This window comes from Bos mutus, chromosome 14 (genome assembly GCF_027580195.1).
Source record: "Bos mutus isolate GX-2022 chromosome 14, NWIPB_WYAK_1.1, whole genome shotgun sequence".
Classification (NCBI taxonomy): Eukaryota; Metazoa; Chordata; class Mammalia; order Artiodactyla; family Bovidae; genus Bos; species Bos mutus.
The window spans coordinates 55,050,003-55,071,806 of NC_091630.1; the positions used below are offsets into that span (position 1 = coordinate 55,050,003).

Below are 21,804 nucleotides of genomic sequence, written 5' to 3' on the forward strand. Positions count from 1 at the left end.
GTAAGTATTTTCCAGAACCCTTTTGATTACATGTGGGAATCTATACAAATTGGCTTAGACTGTGTATATATTATAGCAATTCTGGAATTGTTTTGCTTTTTCTGAAATTGTTGGTGTCTAATACACAGTACTAGTAAAAAGCCTCTTGATGAAAGTGAAAGAGAAGAGTGAAAAAGCTGGCTTAAAGCTCAACATCCAGAAAATTAAGATCATGGCATCTGGTCCCATCACTTCATGGGAAATAGATGGGGAAACAGTGGAAACAGTGTCAGACTTTATTTTTCTGGGCTCCAAAATCACTGCAGATGGTGATTGCAGCCATGAAATTAAAAGACACTTACTCCCTGAAAGGAATGTTATGACCAACCTAGATAGCATATTGAAAAGCAGAGACATTACTTTGCCAACAAAGGTCCGTCTAGTCAAGGCTATGGTTTTTCCAGTGGTCATGTATGGATGTGAGAGTTGGACTGTGAAGAAAGCTGAGCACTGAAGAATTGATGCTTTTGAACTGTGGTGTTGGAGAAGACTCTTGAGAGTCCCTTGGACTGCAAGGAGATCCAGCCAGTCCATTCTAAAGGAGATCAGTCCTGGCTATTCATTGGAAGGACTGATGCTAAAGCTGAAACTCCAGTACTTTGGCCACCTCATGCGAACAGTTGACTCATTGGAAAAGACTCTAATACTGGGAGGGATTGGGGGCAGAAGGAGAAGGGGACAACAGAGGATGAGATGGCTGGATGGCATCACCGACTCGATGGACATGAGTTTGGGTGAACTCCGGGAGTTGGTGATGGATAGGGAGGCCTGGAGTGCTGCGATTCATGGGGTTGCAAAGAATCAGACATGACTGAGCGACTGAACTGAACTGAACTGAACTGAGTACACAGTTAATTTTCCTGGGCTCAACCTGAAAAAAAATCTGCCTCCCTTGCAGCGAGAAGCCATTAGTGCCTCTGCTCAGGCTTTTTGGTTTCTAACTGCTGTTTTTCAGTCTAGCTCTCTGTTGGGTGGGGATAGAGGTGCCCTGTGTGTGCATAATTTACTGGTCTGCTGAAAATTTGGACAGCATTCATACTCAAATTTTGGGGCTTGCTTCTGGGATTTCACTTTGCATCTGGGATTCCCCATTGACGTCTCTGGTTGCTTTGGTAGCTCCATTTTCTCAAGTTATACCTCAAGCCAGTAGGGCATCTATTTTCTGCTACTCAAACTGTGTGTGTATTGAGAAATGCATTCAGGCAAAACACGACAAACTTATAGATTTCACCAGAAGCAGTTCCTTTTTTCTGAAGATTGATTTCTGCAGTCATTGTAGGTAGGTCTTCTGCCTTTAGCTATTAGAGATGCTTTGGTTCAGTTCCTAAAGCCCTGTCTATTTTTCATTATTAATATCAACAGCATGAGGTGGTTAGAGAGCATCACGAACCCAATGGACATGAGTCTGAGCCAACTCCAGGCGACAGTGAAGGACGGGGAAACCTGGCGTTCTGCAGTCCGTGGGGTCACAAAGAGTCAGACGCAACTTAGCGACTGAACAACAGCAACAACAAATCAACAGCACACTCAGAGATAGCATAGACTGGGGTTCGGTTCAGGCCGCATCTCTATGGCTTCGTAACTTTCCCTTAATGGAGAAGAGCAGAGTAGCAATCTTAAACCAACTCAGAGCAGAGCTTTGAAAAAGCAATCTCCCTCCCACCCTTTTTGCTGGGAAAAGAGGTTATGAGATAACTGCTGTTAAAGATTTATTATAGTTATTACATTCAACAGCTACAGTAGTTTTAGTGGTTCCTAAAATACATCAGCAGTTATTGTCTGATTACTTCTCCAGATAAGTTAATTATGGGAGATTTCTGACTCTTATACAAGTCTGATTTAGGGAGAAGTTTAATTACAGCAATTTCAGTGATTTCAATAAGCTCAGCATATATTACCAGTCTCAGCAAATGGAGTAAAGGTTTTTAGCTGTGTTGAAATACACATTTGCTTTGTTTTTATTTTTCATTTCATGATTTTTAACTATTGTAGTCGGGGTGATAATTGAGGCACCTGCTTCCATCAGACTGGCTCTTCAGTCAGATACACCCCAGGACAATAATAGCCAATTCTATGTTATCATTGAAATTACATTCTAATGTTTCCCATTGAGCACTCAATGTTTTACAATACTCATTTCTGTAATGATTATGACAACATGATCAGGGGAGGAAAATAAGTTTCTTAAGAAAATAACTCAGATATTGGTGTATTTTAAAATCATTAGGATCTAAATTTTGTTGTCATTGATGGGAAATGAGAGTCAGTCTTCAAATCAGAATAATCCACTTTTTTTTTGTATTAACACATTGTCTATTTGTATACCAAAGCAAATTAAAGAGTGACATATAAGCCACATATGCCAAAGCTAGCTTTCAAAAAATGTGCTGTGAAAAGGTAGTGCTATTGTAGTTGAATACATTCATTTATTTAAACAACACTTCAAATTGGCAGGGTACATTCATTTGAAAAATGCATTACTGAAAATTATCTCAGTCTGATTACAGAGCTCTTCCCTATAGCATTTTTCATTCTCCTGATAGAATGGTAGATTGTCCTGACATTTACAGCAGTAATTCTGCCATATGTTTATGTTTTTCATTAAAAAATTGAATATGTGTTGACAATAGAGAATATTAGTAATAGTGAAAATAAATCTTGTTTCAGTTTGGGTGATTTGATTACATTCTGCTTGGGAAGCCAGTCTGTTTATCCCTAACACAATGTCAGTCATGTTTTTCTAGAATGTTGTTTCTACTTTCCCTCTGTCTACTTAGATCCTACAGTCTTTTGCCGTTATTGAGGCTGCACAGCAGTGGCTTAGAGCAGCATGGGAGTGGCTGGAGTCTAAGGTCAGGCAGACACTCAGGAAAATTAGGCACAAGCAGCAAGTTGTGACTAGGAGGCCAGATAGTAGGCAACAGGCAAATGTATCTTTGGAGGAGGAAATGGCAACCCACTCCACTGTTCTTGCCTGGGAAATCCCATGAACAGAGGAGCCTGGCGGCCTACAGTCCATAGGGTCTCAAAGAGTCTCACACGACTTAGCAACTGAATGACAACAACTGTTTTGTTTTTAGATTCAAGTAAGTGTCTGAATGTGGTTTTTGGAGGTTGAAGCCCATCGTGACATTACAGGAAATTGGCAGCTATGAGTATTTTTCAGCCTGCTTTGTTGTCCAGTCGCTAAGTCATGTCCAGCTCTTTTGCAACCGCATATACTGTAGCCCTCCAGGCTTCTCTATCCATGGGCTTTTCCAGGCAAGAATAATGGAGTGGGCTGCCATTTCCTTCTCCAGGGGGTCTTTCTGACTCAGGGGTCGAGCCTGCATCTCCTGCATTAGCAGGTGGATTCTTTACCTGGGAAGCCCAATTCAGTCTGCATCTGTCTTTAAAGGAGTTACCATTTTGTTTCTTTCTTACCATCCACATTTCCCTTCTGTGTATTTAAATTTCTCTTACTAGTGTGAAGTCACTTCATCAGAACTAGAAAATTGTTGCACTTCAGCGAAAGGGGTCCTTTTCCAGAAGTTTTAGTCTCAGCTCTATCCATTCTTATTGGCGTTAGATCATGAGCTTCTTATTTGTTCTTTGATCTTGAACAAGTCTCCTAGCTGCTTGGAGCTTTTCTTCCTCTGCATATAAAATACAGAGATAATCCTGCCTGCCCTCCTGCAGTTTGGGATAGGTCAGGTGACCATATTGCTTTGTCTCTGGTCTTGCTGCAGAGACAGGAGCAAGCACTGTCGTTACTTTCCCTCCTATTACTGTTTTGGCTTCCTTAGTGGCTCAGGTGGTAAAAAATGTGCCTGCAATGCAGGAGACCTGGGTTCAATCCCTGGGTTGGGAAGATTCCTGGAGGAGGGTGTGGCAACCCAATCCAGTATTCTTGCCTGGAGTATCCCATGGACAGAGGGCCTGGTGGGCTGGAATCCATGGGGTCACAAAGAGTCAGACACGACTGAGTGACTAACACTTTCACTATTTTTTTTTTAAAGGTATGCTAGGGACTTCCCTGGCAGTTCAGTGGTCAAGACTTCACCTTCCAATGCAGGAGGTGTGGGTTTGATCCCTGGGCAGTGAGCTAAGATCCCACATGCCTGGCAGTCAAAAAGCCAAAACATAAAAATAAAAACAATATTGTAACCAATTCAGCAAAGATTTTTTAAAAAATGGTACACATAAACCTATTTATAAAACAGAGTTACAGATGTAGAAAACAAACTTACGGTTACCAAGGTGGATTGGAGATAGGGGACTGATAAATTGGGAGATTGGAATTGATGTATACACATTATAATATATAAACAAATAACTAATAAGAAGCTACTGTATAGAACAGGGATCTCTACTTAATACTCTGTAATAACCTATGTGGAAATAGAATTTTAGAAAGAGTGGATATGTGTGTATGCATTGTTGATTAACTATCGTATAGCAGAAATTAACACAATATTGTAAAGCAACTATACTCCAATTAGCTTTGCAATAATTGTTCATGAAAGTAAAAATGCTACCCTTCTTTGCATAGGCATTTATATTTTCAAATTCAATAAATTTACACATGTTGAAGTAAAAAAAATAAAAATGGTCCGTATAATAAAATATCTTTTAAATATAAATAAATAAATAAATAATTTGGGACCTGCAAATCCAGATGCTATTTGGTGTTGTTTAGTTGCTAAGTCTGGCTTCCCAGATGGCGCTAGTGATAAAGAACCCACCTGCCTGTGCAAGTAGATGTTAAGAGACACAGGTTCAATCCCTGGGTCAGGAAGATCCCCTGGAGGAGGGTCGGGCAATCCACTCCAGTATTCTTGCCTGGAGAATCCCATGGACAGAGGAGCCTGGCGGGCTACAATCCCTAGAGTTGCAAAGAGTCGGACATGACTGAAGCAACTTAGCATGTACACACGGAATTGCTAAGTCATATCCTTCTCATTTGTGACCCCACGAACTGTAGCCTACCAGGCTCCTCTATCCATGGGTTTTCCCAGACAAGAATACTAGAGTGGGTTTCCATTTCCTGCTCCAGGGGGAATCTTCCTGACCCAGGGATCGAACCCACATCTCCTTCATTGGCAGGTGGATTCTTTGCCACTGAGCCACCTGGGAAGCCCCAAATGCTGTTTAATACTGTTTATTTGTATATGTTCCTTTTCTAAGAGGCTCTTGATCAATCAGATAAACTTAATCCTCTCCACCTCCCAGTATATTTAATGTCTTAAGTGCAATAGGAGAATACTGATTCTTCTGGGATGTTCCTCTAAAAAGCATTTATATGTAGAAAATGAACATCTCCACACTGATTCAGGTGTGAGAATATTGAAGAGCTAGTTGAAGAATGCTACAGTGGCATCTCATTAAAAAGTAAGCTATGCTTTCCTTCTGCCTCGGGCCTTAAAGCTTTATTAACGCTGCTTTGGAAAACAGCTAACTAAAAAAGCTAAATGCTTAGGGGATTTATTATAAACCTCCATCGTGCCATTAATTTCCATGTGTGCTTTAAATTGCTGGGGTAAAATAATGTATTCAGCAAGGCAGCAAGTTCCTGCTTCTCCCATGTGTCCGCTTGATTGTGCTATTGGTAGCTCATTCTTTAATTAAACATGTCCAAAGATAGGATCAGCTAAAGTGTGTACTGTATAAATAGCTTGCATTCCCAGTGTGCAAGTTTAAAACCCTGGTAAAAAGAGTGCCATCTGTTAAAGCCCAAAACAGGGGGCTGTGCCATTGCATGAAAATAAACTTCACGTTATTCATAAAAAGAATCACAACATAGATCCTGTTTTTCATACTGACAGTGATCTGTGATATTTTAGAATGTCACCAGCCTCCTAAGTGACAGCGTGCTGAGTAGTGCATTCTGTTAAAAAGCACAACCATCTAGAAACAGTGAAATTAATAGATGCACTTTTATTCAAGTGAAGATAAATTTATCTGAATGTAAGTTTTACTGGTGAGAAGTTGCAGCTTTTTCTTTGATATTTGCAAATGTAATTATTTCTAAGAGTTTTATTTTCAAATCTTCTTTCCTCCTGAAATGTAACCACTTCATTTAGCCAAGAATTTAACTTTCTCCCTTAGTCCTATGACAGCTTCTACTCTGACTTTTACTATCACTTTCATTTCTCTCTTTTTTTAAATCGAAGTATAGTTGATTTACAGTGCTGTGTTAGTTTCAAGATATTCCTATTAGAAGTAATGCCATGCTACTTTTTGTTCCCAAAGTATTTTATAATCCTTGCTGCTGCTGCTGCTGCTAAGTTGCTTCAGTCGTGTCCAACTCTGTGCGACCCCATAGACGGCAGCCCACCAGGCTCTCCCGTCCCTGGGATTCTCCAGGCAAGAACACTGGAGTGGGTTGCCATTTCCTTCTCCAACGCATGAAAGTGAAAAGTGAAAGTGAAATCGCTCAGTCGTGTCTGACTCTTAGTGACCCCATGGACTGCAGTCTACCAGGCTCCTCTGTCCATGGGATTTTCCAGGCAAGAGTTCTGGAGTGGGGTGCCATTGCCTTCTCCATTGCCTAATAATTTTCAGCATTCTGTTCTAGTCATTAATTTACTATCCTTTGTTTTTATTTTCTGATGTCCATTATTTGAGGATAGATATTTGTCTTAGTCTTTTCAAGCCGCTGTAACAAAAATACCGTAAACCAGGTGAAAATGTCTGACTCTTTGTGACCCCATGGGCTATACAGTACATGGAATTCTGTACAGGCCAGAATACTAGAGTGGGTAGCCTCTCCCTTCTCCAGTGGATCTTCCCAACCTAGAAATCTAACCAGGGTCTCCTGCATTACAGGCAGATTCTTTACCAGTGAGCTAAAACCAGGTAGTTTAACAGAAACTTATTTCTCATGGAGGCTGGGGAGTCTAAAATCAAAGCAGCTACAGATTTAGTGTCTGGTAAGAAGTCTGGTTTGTAGATGGCACCTTCTTGCTGTGTCCTTACTAGATAGGGAAAAAACCCTGGAGTCTTTTACGAAGCTCTAACCCTACTCGTGAATGGAGCTTTCACAACCCAGTTAGGAGGCCCCACCTCCTAACACGATTACCTGGGCAATTAGGATTCCAACATATGAGTTTTAGGGGGACAAAAACTTTCAATCTATAGCAGGATTATACCCAGTTCATTTTTGTGTCCCCTACATGAGCCAGCATAATACCTTGTGAGGTACTTCATAAATGTTTGTCAAATGGTTTGAAAATTGATGTACCCATTCCTCTAAAGAAACCAAAATGATCAAATAAATGCAGTCCCTGGTGATACAATGGTTAAGACTTTGCCTTTCAATGTAAGGGGTGCAGATTCAATCCTTGGTCACAGAACTAAGATCCTACATATTTATGCAACCAAAAAGCCAAAACCTAAAATAGAGAAGCAATATTGTAACAAATTTAACAAAGACTTAAAAAAATAATAAAATCAAAATTGAAATAGTTCATAGTTCAGTCGCTCAGTCGTGTCCGACTCTTGGTGACCCCAGGAATCGCAGCATGCCAGGCCTCCCTGTCCATCACCAACTCCCGAGTTCACTCAGACTCAACGTCCATCGAGTCAGTGATGCCATCCAGCCATCTCATCCTCTGTCGTCCCCTTCTCCTCCTGCCCTGAATCCCTCCCAGCATCAGTCTTTTCCAATGAGTCAACTCTTCGCATGAGGTGGCCAAAGTACTGGAGTTAAGAATGCTTAAAATACAGAGGAGAAATTTAGATCAGAGCAGATTTTCAGGTTCAATTACTCCATTAGAATTTGCTGAAAAGATTTTTTTTCAACTGAATTGCCTTTGCACTTCCACTGAAAATGTCCTGATATTTATTGTTCTGTATCTGAACTCTTAGTCTCATTGATCTGTTTATCTGTGTCTATACCACTGTCTTGATTAATCTAGCTTTATAGGAAGTCTTGAAATCATAGAATTTCAAACTTCTTTTTCACAATTGTTTTGATTATAGCAGAAGTTGTTTGTATTTTCATATGAATTTTAAAATTAGTTTGTCAGTCTCTACCAAATAAAAAAGCCTGCTGGAGTTGACATCTCTGATGCCTCAGACAGTAAAGAATCTGCCTGCAATGCAGGAGACCTGGTTTGATCCCTGGGTTGGGAAGATCCCCTGGAGAAGGAAATGGTTACCCACTCCAGTGCTCTTGCCTGGAGAATTCCATGGACACAGGAACCTGGTGGGCTATAGTCCATGGGGTCGCAAAGAATCAGACAAGACTGAGCGACTAACACTTTCACTTTGACATCTTTACTGTGTTGAGTCTTCTGGCCTCTGAATTTGGTATCTCTTTCTATTTAAGCTCTTTTAACATTTCTCTCAGCATTGTTTTTATAAGTTTTCTTGTATAGATCTTTGACAACTCTTGTCAGATTTATTCCTAAGAATATTATATTTTTGAATGCAGTTGTAAGTAGTATTAATTTATAATTTGTTTTCTCTTGTTCGTTACTGGTATAAAGGAAGAAAATTGATTTTTTTTTTTTAATAATGAACTTGTATCCGGGAACCTTGTTAGACTGACCTCTATATTCCAGTAGTTTTGTTTTTTTTTTTCCCTAGTACTTGTCAGATTTCTAGAAAGATCTTTATGTACCTCTAAATAAGGATGGTTTTACTTCTTTGTTTTCAATCAGGATGCCTTTTCTTTCTTTATCTTGCCTGATTCAGTGACTAGAACCTCTAGCAGAATTTCAAACTGAAGTTATGAGAGTAGACATCTTTGTCTTGTTCTTGATCTTAGGGGGGAAAAAAATCAGCCTTTCACCATTAACTATGATGTTAGCTGGAAATTTTCCACTGATGCTCTTTATCAGCTTGAGAGAGTTCCCTCTGTTTCTACATTACTGAGAGCTTTGATTTGGACTGGGTTTTAGATTCAAAGACTGTTTCTGTGCCTAAAAAGACAATCATATGGTTTTTAATTTTTAGTGTATTAATATTATAAATTACATTGATTTTCAAATATTAAACCAACTGTGTACACTTCCAAGATAAATCTCATAGTGCACTATCCTTTGTCTATGTTATTGGATTTACTTTGCTAAAAGTTTTAGAAATATTTTACATCTATGTAAAGAAGCAAATTAGTTCATAGTTTTTTCCTCATGTGATGTCTTTCCTGGTTTGGGTTTCATAGTAAGGTTGACCTTGCAGAATGAGTTGGGTAACAATCCCTCTTCTCTGAGAATTAAGGTATTATGATGTATTAATTCTTCCTTAAATGTTTGGTGGAATTCACCTGTGAAATACTGGGCCTAGAGTTTTCTTTGTGGCAAGGTTTTTAGTTACAAATCCAATCTCTTTAACTGATGTAAGTTATTCAAGTTATTTATTTCTTCTTGAGTTACCCTTAGTAGCTTGTGTCTTTCAAGACTTGTTTCTTTTAATTATTTTTAGTTGAAGGATAATTGTTTTAAGGAGTTGGTTTTATTTCACCTAATTTGTTGAATTCATTGGTGTAACATTATTTGTAATACTCTCTTATTATCCTTTTAATAACTGTAGAATCTGTAGTGATACCACCAGACTGATTCCTGATTTTGGTTATTTCTTCTCTCTTTCCTGATCAATCTGGCTGGGGTTTTTTATCAGTTTACTTATCTTCTGTCAAAACCAACTTTAATTTTATCGATCTTATTATTTTTATTTTTTGCCTTCTGAGCTGTTGATTTTATTGTTTATTGTTTCCTTTCTTCTACTGCTTTAGGTTTAATTTGTTCTATTTTTTAATTTAAGGTAGACGCTTGGAAAATATTCTGTGTGCACTTGCAAAGATATGTATTTTGCTGTTGTTGGGGAAAATGTTGTAGAAATATCAGTTAGGTCAACTTGGTTTATACTGTTTTTCAGATCTTCTTTATTCTTGCTGATGTTCTCTCTACTTTTTTAGTCAATTGTTGAATGAGCAGTATCAAGATCTGTGATGGATTTGGAGACTTTTCTTTTTATAGCTCTGTCAGTTTTTTTAACTTTTTATTTTATTTTATATTTCTTTATTTATTTTTGCAACACATGGACTTTTTCTAGTCGCTCTGAGCAGGGGCTGCTTTTGTGTGTGTGTGTGTGTGGTGCACAGGCTTCTCATTGTGATGGCTTCTCTTGTTGCAGAACAGGGGCTCCAGAGCACAGGCTCAGTAGTTGTGGCTCACAGGCATAGTTACTCCGTGGCATGTGGAATCTTCCTAGACCAGGGATCGAACCCACGTCCTTGCATTGGCAGGCAGATTTTTATCCACTATACCACCGAGAAAGTCCTAACTTTTTATTTTATGTTTTATTGTAGTATAGCTGATTAACAACGTTGTGGTCATTTCAGGTGGACACAAAGGTACCCAGCCACACTATACATGTATCCATTTTCCACAAGCTCCCCTCCCATCTTAATGTCTGAAGCAGCTGTTGGTAAGCCCATGGACCACCTTGACACTGAAAGAATCTCTGATAAGTATAGAACACACATCATTTAGCATCTCTGAAATCTCTAACATATGGGGTCACATCTGTTAAAGGATGATTACTCTAGAAGGGGAGGGATGTATGACTTATTAAAATAACCCTATGGGGAGACAACAGACTCTATTTAATAAGCCAGAATACTTTCTGGAGCCATTGACTGCTCCCAGCTGAATCCCACATTATTTCAATACAAGAGGCAGACTGAAAACAACTGCCCTTTATGTGTTTATGTGTTGTATTAGTGTCTGTCAGCTGAAAAACATTTATGTTAACTGTTTGGTTTGAGCTTTGAATATTGAACTCCTGCTGGCATGTAGTTGATGTTTAATTCTTAGGAGAACAGAAGCCTATTATTTCTTAATCTTGGGCTTCCCTGGTGGTTCAGACAGTAGAGGATCTGCCTGCAATCCGGGAGACCTGGGTTTGATCCCTGGATTGGGAAGATCCTCTGGAGGAGGGCATGACAACTCACTCCAGTATTCTTGCCTGGGAAATCCCATGGATAGAGGAGCCTGGTGGGCTATAGTCCATGGGATAGCAGAGTCGGGACATGACTGAACGACGAAGCACAGCACATAGGAGGCAAAGGAAGGGCCCACCTTCCTTCTAGGCTAGCAGGTAAGACCCTCTGCCCTGAGCTGCCAAGATTTACATCTTCTCCCTGTACTATGCACCTACAAGGTAGATAGAGCACATTAGAGGAAGTGCGCTCAGATAAGGTTCTTTTTGGATCAAACACAGTAATTTTCCTTTTTCAGAGTGATGATACAAAGACTCCCTTCAGAAACACTTCCACGGCTGTCTGCTGATTGAGTTTCTCAACAGCGAGTAACATGACCCCCTCTTGATATGAAAGCAGATTTATTTCAGACCCCAGTGTGAAGCCTAGCAATAGAATACCTCGCACAATTCCCATTTTTAAGTGAAAGAGAAAAAAACTGAGGGTCCCACCTTCATCCCCTGCAGGTGTCTGGGAGGGACACTGGTAGATATGGGCTTGCGTTCCCTGTACCCAGCAGGAGGAATTTCATCAAAATTCCTCGATTTTTGAATTCTTGATGCTTTGCTGAATTCTTGAGTTCTTGAATGCTTTGCTCTATTGTCTTCTTTTGTGTCATGTGCCTTAATTTATAGATTTCCTCACTGCCAGACAAATTTAGACTAGAGGTTTCTCTTTTTATATGGAAATCCATCATTGACTTTTGAGAGAAAAGCAAAATTAACTCCCAATTATAACATAAGAAGATTAAAATGTGCTATGGAGTCTGTCTTGGTTTAACTAATTAACATGAATAATACTGCAATAAAGCATTACATGATTATTTCAGCTTCGAGCTGCATCTCAGATAAAGAACACATTCTTCTTCAATGTCTTATTTTGAGTTTAGTTCTCCTTCCCGTAAATCATTTTGCATTTTAGATTATTTTTCATTCAATTCTACCTTTGGATACCTATATATTTTATGTAGTCCTACTTGAAAACACATCGTAGACTTTAGGAAGCAAGGCAAGTATTTGTTGTTGTTTAGTCGCTGAGTCATGTCCAACTCTTTGTGGACTGTAGCCCGCCAGGCACCTCTGTCCATTGATTTTCCCAGGCAAGAATACTGGAGTGGGTTGCCATTTCCTCCCCCAGGGAATCTTCCCAACCCAGGGATTGAAGCTGCATCTCCTGCATTGGCAGGTGGATTCTTTACCACAGGGCCACCCGGGAAGCCAAAGAAAGTATAGTTGAGCTATAATTACTTTGTCCTTTGTTGACCCAGGAAATACACACTTAATTTTTTCAGGCAAAATTATTACTTGCCCAAAATCTCTGACAAGGAAATGTTTGACTGTAGAGCAAATCTTGTATCTTAAAAAAATTAATTCCTCAAACATGTTTCTAATAAGGTAGGTCCTACAAATCTCCCATTTAATTAAAGAGCAGTATTTTAGAGGAAATGAAAAAGGGTATTGTAGATGGGAGCCATGAGGAACATTTATGATATTTTATGTTCCTTTATGGTTGGTACTTTGGCCACCTCATGCGAAGAGTTGACTCATTGGAAAAGACTCTGATGCTGGGAGGGATTGGGGGCAGGAGGAGAAGGGGACAACAGAGGATAAGATGGCTGGACGGCATCACTGACTCGATGGACGTGAGTCTGAGTGAACTCTGGGAGTTGGTGATGGACAGGGAGGCCTGGTGTGCTGCGATTCATGGGGTCACAAAGAGTCGGACACGACTGAGCGACTGAACTGAACTGAACTGAACTGATTGGTTGGTAGGTAGGGGAGTTAGATGTTATTCCCATTTCAGGAAATTGAGACCAAGCAAGCTGTCTAAAAAAGGCAGAACTGAGGCTCACACCCTGGCCTCCAGACTCCATTCCCCATGCCCTTCCTGCTTGGCCAGGTGTTCTCTGAGTAATGTGAACATGCTCGGTCTTTGAGACACAAGATGAAGGAAAATCACTGTGATTATTTCACGGCCTTTATCCTCTGAGACAAATAGTACAAAATTCAGCTACTTCCTTACACAACATAATAACTTACACTAGTACTTTATTCCACTCTGTCATCACTCTCCAAGCATGCTGAACACCCTGGTTTCTTAACTTTGGGGTTAGATGCCAGGTTGACAACAAAAGAGTCAAAAGCATAGACAAGTGGAATCAAGACAACCCCAGACTCCAGTCTTGGCTCCTACTGTTGACAGTTTGTACAGCCTGGGTTAGTTGCCCGTGTCTAGCAGAGTAAGTGATCCATGAATCTCAACTACCATTATTAGCAAGTAATTTGACAAGGCATTAAGCAGTGACTCAGAACATAAAAGCAGGCTGCTTAGTGAAGTTTGTATGTTCTACTAAAATCAGCTGAACTTTTCAGTCCAAGAGCTTACTAGTTAGTTGTGTCTAGTACTCTGCCATTATGTTCTAAATTCTAAATATATGGAAAAACTAAAATAAATATTGGTATTCTCTATAAAATCTGCAGTGGGGTTTGTCTTGCACATACATTGTGTCTGTCTCATACCTTCCTTCTGCATCCCCTCTTTAGCTGTTTTTTGACACTTTTTGAACTCTTTATAAAGCCAGGTACTTTTATTCTGAATTTATTCTCCATCTTGTGTGTTCTAAGTTGCTTCAGTTGTATCCGACTCTTTGTGACCCTATGGACTGGAGCCTGCCAGGCTCCTCTGTCCATGGGATTCTTCAGGCAAGAATACTGGAGTGGGTTGCCATGCCCTCCTCCAGGGCATCTTCCCAACCCAGGGATCTAACCTGCAGCTCCTGCATTGCAGGCAGATTCTTTACCACTGAGCCACCAGGGAAGCCCATTCTCCATGTTGGGTGCTTGGAATTTTCTGATTGGCTTTTAAAAAGCCAATATGAGGCTTCCCCAGTGGCTCAGTGGTAAAGTATCCACCTGCAATGCAGGAAATAGCCAATATGCCCAAGTTACAAATTGACATTATCCTATCCACTTCTGGAATATCCTTTTTTATTGAGCTATATAGTTAACATATAAATTGCATTCAGGTGTGCACCATAGTAATTTGGTATTTTTTATACATGATGAAATGATCACCAAATCTAGTTACCACCTGTCATCGTACCAAGTTGTTATAATATTATTGATTGTATTCCCTATGTAATATGCCATACCAAGTTGTTACAATACTATTGATGAATACCCTATGTGACATGCCATCCGTGTTACTAATTTATTTCAGAGATGGAAGTTTGGTGTCTTACTCTTCTCTCCCTTTTTCACCCATCTTCCCAACCTTTGCCCCTCTGTCAACCACCAGTTTGTTCTCTGTATCTATGACTCTGTTTCTGTCTTATTTTGTTTGTTCATTTGTTTCATTTTTTAGATTCCACCTATAAGGGAAATCATACAGTATTTATCCTTCTGTGTCTGACTTATTTCACTTAAGGTTATATCCTGTAGGTCCATCTATATTGTCACCAATGGCAAGATTTCATGGACTATCTTGATTTATTCATACGTGTGTGTATTTATATCTGTTCAGAAACGTTTGTTGAAGACTTTTTGTGGGACTGGCCATGTGCTGTGCTGGAAATAAATTATGAGGAAGACACAGTTCTTTCCTTACAGAAATAAACAATCCAGCTGGGTGGGGGTGGTGTGGGGAAGTGAGTGTACATTATACATAACCATATGGCCAACTTAAACACAGCCTGAAACTTTACTATTTACAGAAACAAAGTGTTATATGAGCACAGAAGAGAAAGGGTGTATATGTGTGTGTGTTTTATGAAGATATTTTTAGATGACTTGATAGAGGAAATAGCATTTAAACCGGGTCCCCAAAGTTGAAGCAGAGTATTCTTTGGGAGTAGAAGGAAGGGTTTTCCAGCTCAAACCATCAAAAAACCATGAGAAAAATCTTGGAAGTATCAGAAGTTTATGTGAAATTTGATAGTCTGTGTAAAAGGAATATAATCTGCTTTCCAGGTAGAGAAAGAGGAGGTGAAAACAGAGTGACTAGGAGTCAATGTGTGGCTTCCCTGCTGGCTCAGTAGTAAAGAATCTGCCTGCCAATGCAGGAGACTCAAGTTTGATCCCTGGGTCAGGAAGATCCCCTAGAGAAGGGAATGGCAGTTCACTCCAGTATTCTTGCCTGGAGAATCCCATGGACAAAGGAGCCTTGAGGGCTACAGTCCATTGAGTTGGACAAGACTTAGCAACTAAACCACCACCAGGAGTCAATTTGTGAAAGGCAGTAAAGGTTCTAGGAAACAACAATTATAGAGTTATTTCAGGATGGATGTGTTTTTCTTGACCAAATGCAGCATTTCAGATGGGTCTTGAGTTGGTGGGAGAACCTCTTACCCTCTCTCTTTTTCAGAGTGACATTAAATCAAGGGCCTTAATCAGCAGGACAATACTGTATCAAAAGCAGATGGCAGCTCCCGGCCGAGCAGACACTTTGGCCATCAGCGTGGGAACCAACCCACATCCCCCATCTGGGTGGAGTGGGGCTACAGCTGTCCGCGTTTTGCCTCACATGGTTTCCAAAGGCTCATTCTAGCTGTGCACCTCTTAGAGATGGGATGGAATTTTCTCTCTTCAAAACTGAAACACCCCAAACATGCATTTCAGGGCTCTTCTTGCTCTGAAAGCAGGCTCTGTGTCACTAAGGCTACATTTCTGGATTTGGGGGGAAGGCAAGTCCATGTCTGGGGTCCCTGAGGATGATCTCTACTGTCAGGAAATTCTGGAAAAGCCCAGGTTCCCATTATAAGAACATTCATGTATATTGCTGTGTCTCTACTCTACCCCGGTAGAATATTGGGCACCTACTGATCCGGGGGTTCATCTTTCAGTGTCATATCTTTTTGCCTTTTCATACTGTTCATGGGATTCTCAAGGCAAGAAATACTGAAGTGGTTTGCCATTCCCTTCTCCAGTGGACCACGTTTTGTTCAAAGAGTCAGACTTAACTTAGCAACTGAACAACAACATGGATATTGCACCAAACCCTAGCATGCAAGGAGGAGATTTGTAGCCTTCGACTTACAAGAAAAAGAACTAATGGTGAAAATACAACTTCCCAAACTTGTGATAGGTTTACAAAATAAATACTCTGTCCTCTGCCCTGAATGCTATGTCTACTTGCATATGTACTTTAATTCTCCATTTCTCCAGGAAGCTTTCTGTGCTGGCTCACGGAAAAGTTAGCACCACTCCTAGCTCACCCTTACAAATATCCTCATTCCTCTAAGCATTCATTATCTGTTTACATCTTTCTCCCCAGTAAGACTGTGGTCTCCTCACATACCATAGTAGGCAAACACCAAGTGGAATGGAAAGGGAGTCTGCATTTAATTTTAATCTACATGTGTACTGTTAGTCTTTTTTTGTGCCTTTAATTATATTTTCAGTGTTTCTTCTTTTTCATTTCATTTGCTCTTAATGTTTCAACCACAGTAAGGGAAGTCAAGATTTGAAATGCAACTGGTCATTTGTTTTTTTTTTTCCCCCTTCTTTATGGTTTTAGAAAAGGATAAAAGACTTGTAATGGCAGTGACCTCCCCTGCCCCTTATCCCAAGAAAAAGTACGAAGTTTAATAAAACTATAGACAGCTGCTTCCTAAATCATTTTGTGCTGTGCTTAGTCGCTCAGTCATCTCCAACTCTTTGCAACCCATGGACTGGTGCCCACCAGGCTCCTCTATCCATGGGATTCTCCAGGCAAGAATACTGGAGTGGGTTGCCATTTCCTCCTCCAGGGGAATCTTCCCAACCCAGGGATCGAACCCAGGTCTCCCGCATTGCAGACAGACTCTTTACCATCTGAGCTACCAGGAAAGTCACAAACCATTTAAAAATCCAAATTTAGCAAAATGAACAACCTGGCTCAATACTTCTAGGCCTGCTTTGAAAGATAATTGACATGGTTTAAAATCAACTGGAAATTAGAAGTGCAAGATTTGTTCAAAGAGACCTTAAGGACCCAGCCCAAGCCACTCACTTGTCAACAAGAACACCAAGACCCCAAAAGCCTGGGAGAGTCTGCCCTGTCCCATCACAAACCCTGAGAATCCACTGCTGTTTCTGTAGTGAGACCAACGTGCTTCCCAGAACAAGAAGGAACAGATCTGTCTGTGGTTGTTTTGTTTTACAATTGGGAAGATTGTGCGCTTTTTAGGTTTTTTTACGCTTACACATATTCATGATAGAAATAAACTCGAATTTCAGAGGGAGGAGCAATATTAGCAGCTACTCAAGAGGAAGATATAGGAAAAGATGGGTCAAAGTGATTTCTCTTGGTAACAAGTGCTTTGAGATTTTTAATGTTCTATTTTTTTGTGATATATTGAAATATTTTGACACAGTATAGTATGGCTATTTAACAAACATTTTAAATTAATTTTTAAATTTATTTATTTTTAATTGAAGGAAAATTGCTTTACCATTTGGTTTGCTTTCTGACATACATCAACATGAATTAGACATAGGTGTACATATGTCCTCTCCCCCTTGAACCTCCCTCCCACCTCCCACCCTTTTCTACCCCTTTAGGTTGTTACAGAGCCCCACTTTGAGTTCCCCGAGTCACACAGCAAATTTCCATTGGCTATCTATTTTATATACGGTAGCATGTATGCATATTTTACTGTTAACTATTTTGGCTGTCCTAAGCTGCCAATAGTTTTCCCCCCCATAATGAGTAAGCTTCGTGTTAACTTTAACTGTACAACACGGGCGACGTACGTGGAAAAAGTGCTGATGCCTGCAGTTAAACCCTCTGCACACCAGGCTTTCCTGGTCCTGCTGTCATTCTGCTGCCAACACTTCTACAAAACCAAAGTGAGCAATGGAGAGACATGGATCACTGGTGGGTGATATGACAATACTCCCACCACTTATAAATCCCCGTCTCAGTCAAGTGTCAGCTCATTTCCCATGTCCTCAACATGAATGCTCACATAGCATGATATGCCATTGAAAGTTCCCATTGGCCACTATTTTACAGTCTCTGCCTTAGACATATTTTTCCACAACAGGGGACCTTGGGGTTTGGGGAGAGGAGAAGAGAAAGGTAGAATAAACAAATTAAAAAGGATAGCAACTTTAAAAAATATAGAAGGAATGATACATGTACCAAATCTTCTATATCCATTCCTCTGTTGATAGACATTAGGGTTGCTTCCATATTTTGACTATTGTAAATTGTGCTGGAATGAACATCAGGGTGCCTGTATCTTTTTGAACTCTGGTTTTCTTTGGGTATATGCCTAGGAGTTATATATAATGGAATATTAAAGTCATGAAAAAGAACAAAATAATGCCATTTGAAACATAGATAGACCTAGAGATTGTCATACTAAATGAAGCAAGTCAGACAGACACAGAAAGACAAATATCTGATATTGCTTATATGTGGAATCTAAAAAAATAGGTACAGGAGAACTTATTTACAAAATAGAAGCAGAGTCACAGATGTAGAAAACAAACTTATGGTTACCAAGAGGAAAAGGGGAGGGATAAACTGGGATACTGGGATTGACATGTGCGCACTAGGTCAATTATTTCTTATTAGTTGTATATAGATAAAATAAATAACTAGTGAGAGCCTACTGTGTAGCACAGGGAACTCTACTCAGTACTCTGCAATGGCTTGTATGGGAAAAGCATCTTAAAAATAGTGGATATATGTATGCGTGTAACTGATTCACTTTGCGGTACACCTGAAACTAATACAACATTGTAAGTCAACTATACTCCAATAGAAATTTAAAATATATATTACAAGGAATGAAGGAATAAGTGATCAAAGTGTCAGCCCTTTATTGACGAGAGCCAAATTGAAGAATGGACTTAAATGAGCAGGAATAACAGGTGTAATCTTGAACCCCAGAACTGGATATATCCACTCACTCCAGGCATCGTGCAGCAGCCCTAGCTCTGCCACGTGTGTCCCCTCCCCGGGTCACATGCTACCAGCCCAGCACAATAGAGGTACATGTGCTAGAGGAAGGGAAGGGGTGGGGCTGAGCTACACAAGCTTATCGCTTCCCCCAAGCTCAGTAATCAGGTAAGTCACACCACTTTCCCTGTGGGGAGAGGCAGGAGGCTAAGGTTTTTAGGAAACTTCCCTCCTTTTGGAAATCATTCGACTGGGACACACAGATGAGAGAGGGGAGATGTTGGAGAATAGATGGAACTTTTGTGCCCACTGAACTGAGAAGGCATTTCGAGACCAAAAAATGATGCAGGAGTCTCTGTGTAATCAATGGATCCATTTATTACAGGGTAACTTACTGACAGGGTGGGACTGGGAAGAAAATGATCTGGAAGCATTTGCAGTGGCTATGGCCACTGGGACAATTTGATGGTTAACCTGGAGTGTGGGGTGCTTGGAAATACAGTCCATATTCCCAAGTCAAGATTTATGAGTGAGTAATAGCTTCCAGGGAGAAGGCAATGGCACCCCACTCCAGTACTCTTGCCTGGAAAATCCCATGGATGGAGGAGCCTGGTAGGCTGCAGTCCATGGGGTTGTGAAGAGTCGGACACGACTGAGCAACTTCACTTTCACTTTACACTTTCATGCATTGGAGAGGGAAATGGCAACCCACTCCAGTGTTCTTGCCTGGAGAATCCCAGGGATAGCGAAGCCTGGTGGGCTGCCATCTATGGGGTCGCACAGAGTGGGAGAGGACTGAAACAACTTAGCAGCAGCAGCAGCAGCAGCAGCAGCAGCAGCAATAGCTTCCAGATGTTCAAGCTGGTTTTAGAAAAGGCAGAGGAACCAGAGATCAAATTGCCAACATCCACTGGATCATGGAAAAAGCAAGAGAGTTCCAGAAAAACATCTATTTCTGCCTTATTGACTATGCCAAAGCCTTGGACTGTGGGGATCACAATAAACTGTGGAAAATTCTGAAAGAGATGGGAATATCAGACCACCTGACCTGCCTCTTGAGAAACCTCTATGCAGGTCAGGAAGCAACAGTTAGAACTCGACATGGAACAACAGACTGGTTCCAATAAGAAAAGGAGTACATCAAGGCTGTATATTGTCACCCTGCTTATTTAACATATGCAGAGTACATCATGAGAAACGCTGGGCTGGAAGAAGCACAAGCGGAATCAAGACTGCCGGGAGAAATATCAATAACCTCAGATATGCAGATGACACCACCCTTATGGCAGAAAGTGAAGAGGAACTAAAAAGCCTCTTGATGAAAGTGAAAGAGGAGAGTGAAAAAGTTGGCTTAAAGCTCGACATTTAGAAAACGAAGATCATGGCATCTGGTCCCATCACTTCATGGGAAATAGATGGAGAAACAGTGGAAACAGTGTCAGACTTTATTTCTGGGGGCTCCAAAATCACTGCAGATGGTGACTGCAGCCATGAAATTAAAAGACGCTTACTCCTTGGAAGAAAAGTTATGACCAACCTAGATAGCATATTGAAAAGCAGAGACATTACTTTGCCAACAAAGGTCTGTCTAGTCAAGGCTATGGTTTTTCCAGTGGTCATGTATGGATGTGAGAGTTGGACTGTGAAGAAAGCTGAGCACCAAAGAACTGATGCTTTTGAACTGTGGTGTTGGAGAAGACTCTTGAGAGTCCCTTGGACTGCAAGGAGATCCAACCAGTCTATTCTAAAGGATATCAGTCCTGAGTGTTCATTGGAGGGACTGATGCTGAAGCTGAAACTCCAATACTTTGGCCACCTCATGCGAAGAGTTGACTCATTGGAAAAGACCCTGATGCTGGGAGGGATTGGGGGCAGGAGGAGAAGGGGACGACAGAGGATGAGATGACTGAATGGCATCACTGACTCAATGGACATGAGTTTGAGTGAATTCCAGGAGTTGGTGATGAACAGGGAGGCCTGGTGTGCTGCGATTCATGGTGTAGCAAAGAGTCGGACACGACTGAGTGACTGAACTAAACTAAATAGCTTCCCAGGTGGTGTAGTGGTAAAGAATCCACCTGCCAATGCAAGAGATGTGGGTTTGATCCTTGGGTTGAGAAGATCCCCTGGAGGAGGAAATAGCAGCCCACTCCAGTATTCTTGCCTGGAAAATCTCTTGGACAGAGCATCCTGGCAAGCTACAGTTTTATGGTTTAGAAAGAGACCAAGATGTTATTATAATAAAAGCCCCATATAATATGGGGAAGAACCACAAAAAAAAATGTATGCATTGTGCTGCGGACTTCAGTCGTGTAATAGAAAGAGAGAGAGAAAAAAGAATAGAGTGCTTGCATGGGTGATATGTGGAATGAATGTGGTTTTGAGCTGATTATTAAAGGAGGGGTATATTTTTCTTTTTCTTTATTAAAAAAAATTTATTATTGGCATATAATACTTTACAATGTTATGTTAGTTTCTACCATACAACAAAGTGAACCAGCTATACATATATACATATATCCTGTCCCTGTACAGCCTCCCTCCCTCACCCCACCCCTCTAGGCCATCACAGAGCACCAGGCTAAGCTCCCTGAACTTTATAGCCGCTTCCCACTAGCTGTCTGTTTTACATGGTAGTGTCTATATGTCAATGCTGTTCTCCCAATTTGTCCCACCCTCCCCTTCCTTTTCAAAGGAAAAGGAATAAGTCGTTTTACTTGGAGAAATTAGCCTCAGAAGTGACACAAAGCTATTCCGTGGGGTGGTCCCTTCTGGCTAAAGTATGGAATATGCTGGAATTTAGGTCCTGGTTGCAACAGAAGGGTCTTGAGTCCTCAACTAAGAAATCCTGCTCACTTGAGTCCTTTTGAGAGGCGTTTCCTACTTTTACCTGATTGGAAACACTATAGATG

At 40.6% G+C, this 21,804-nt stretch overlaps 1 protein-coding gene across 6 annotated transcripts in view; it reads left to right on the top strand.

Annotated features, from left to right (window-relative positions):
- The window catches only part of ASPH (aspartate beta-hydroxylase), a 187,319-nt gene that overhangs the window by 102,224 nt on the left and 63,291 nt on the right, over positions 1 to 21,804 (top strand). The window lies entirely within an intron of this gene.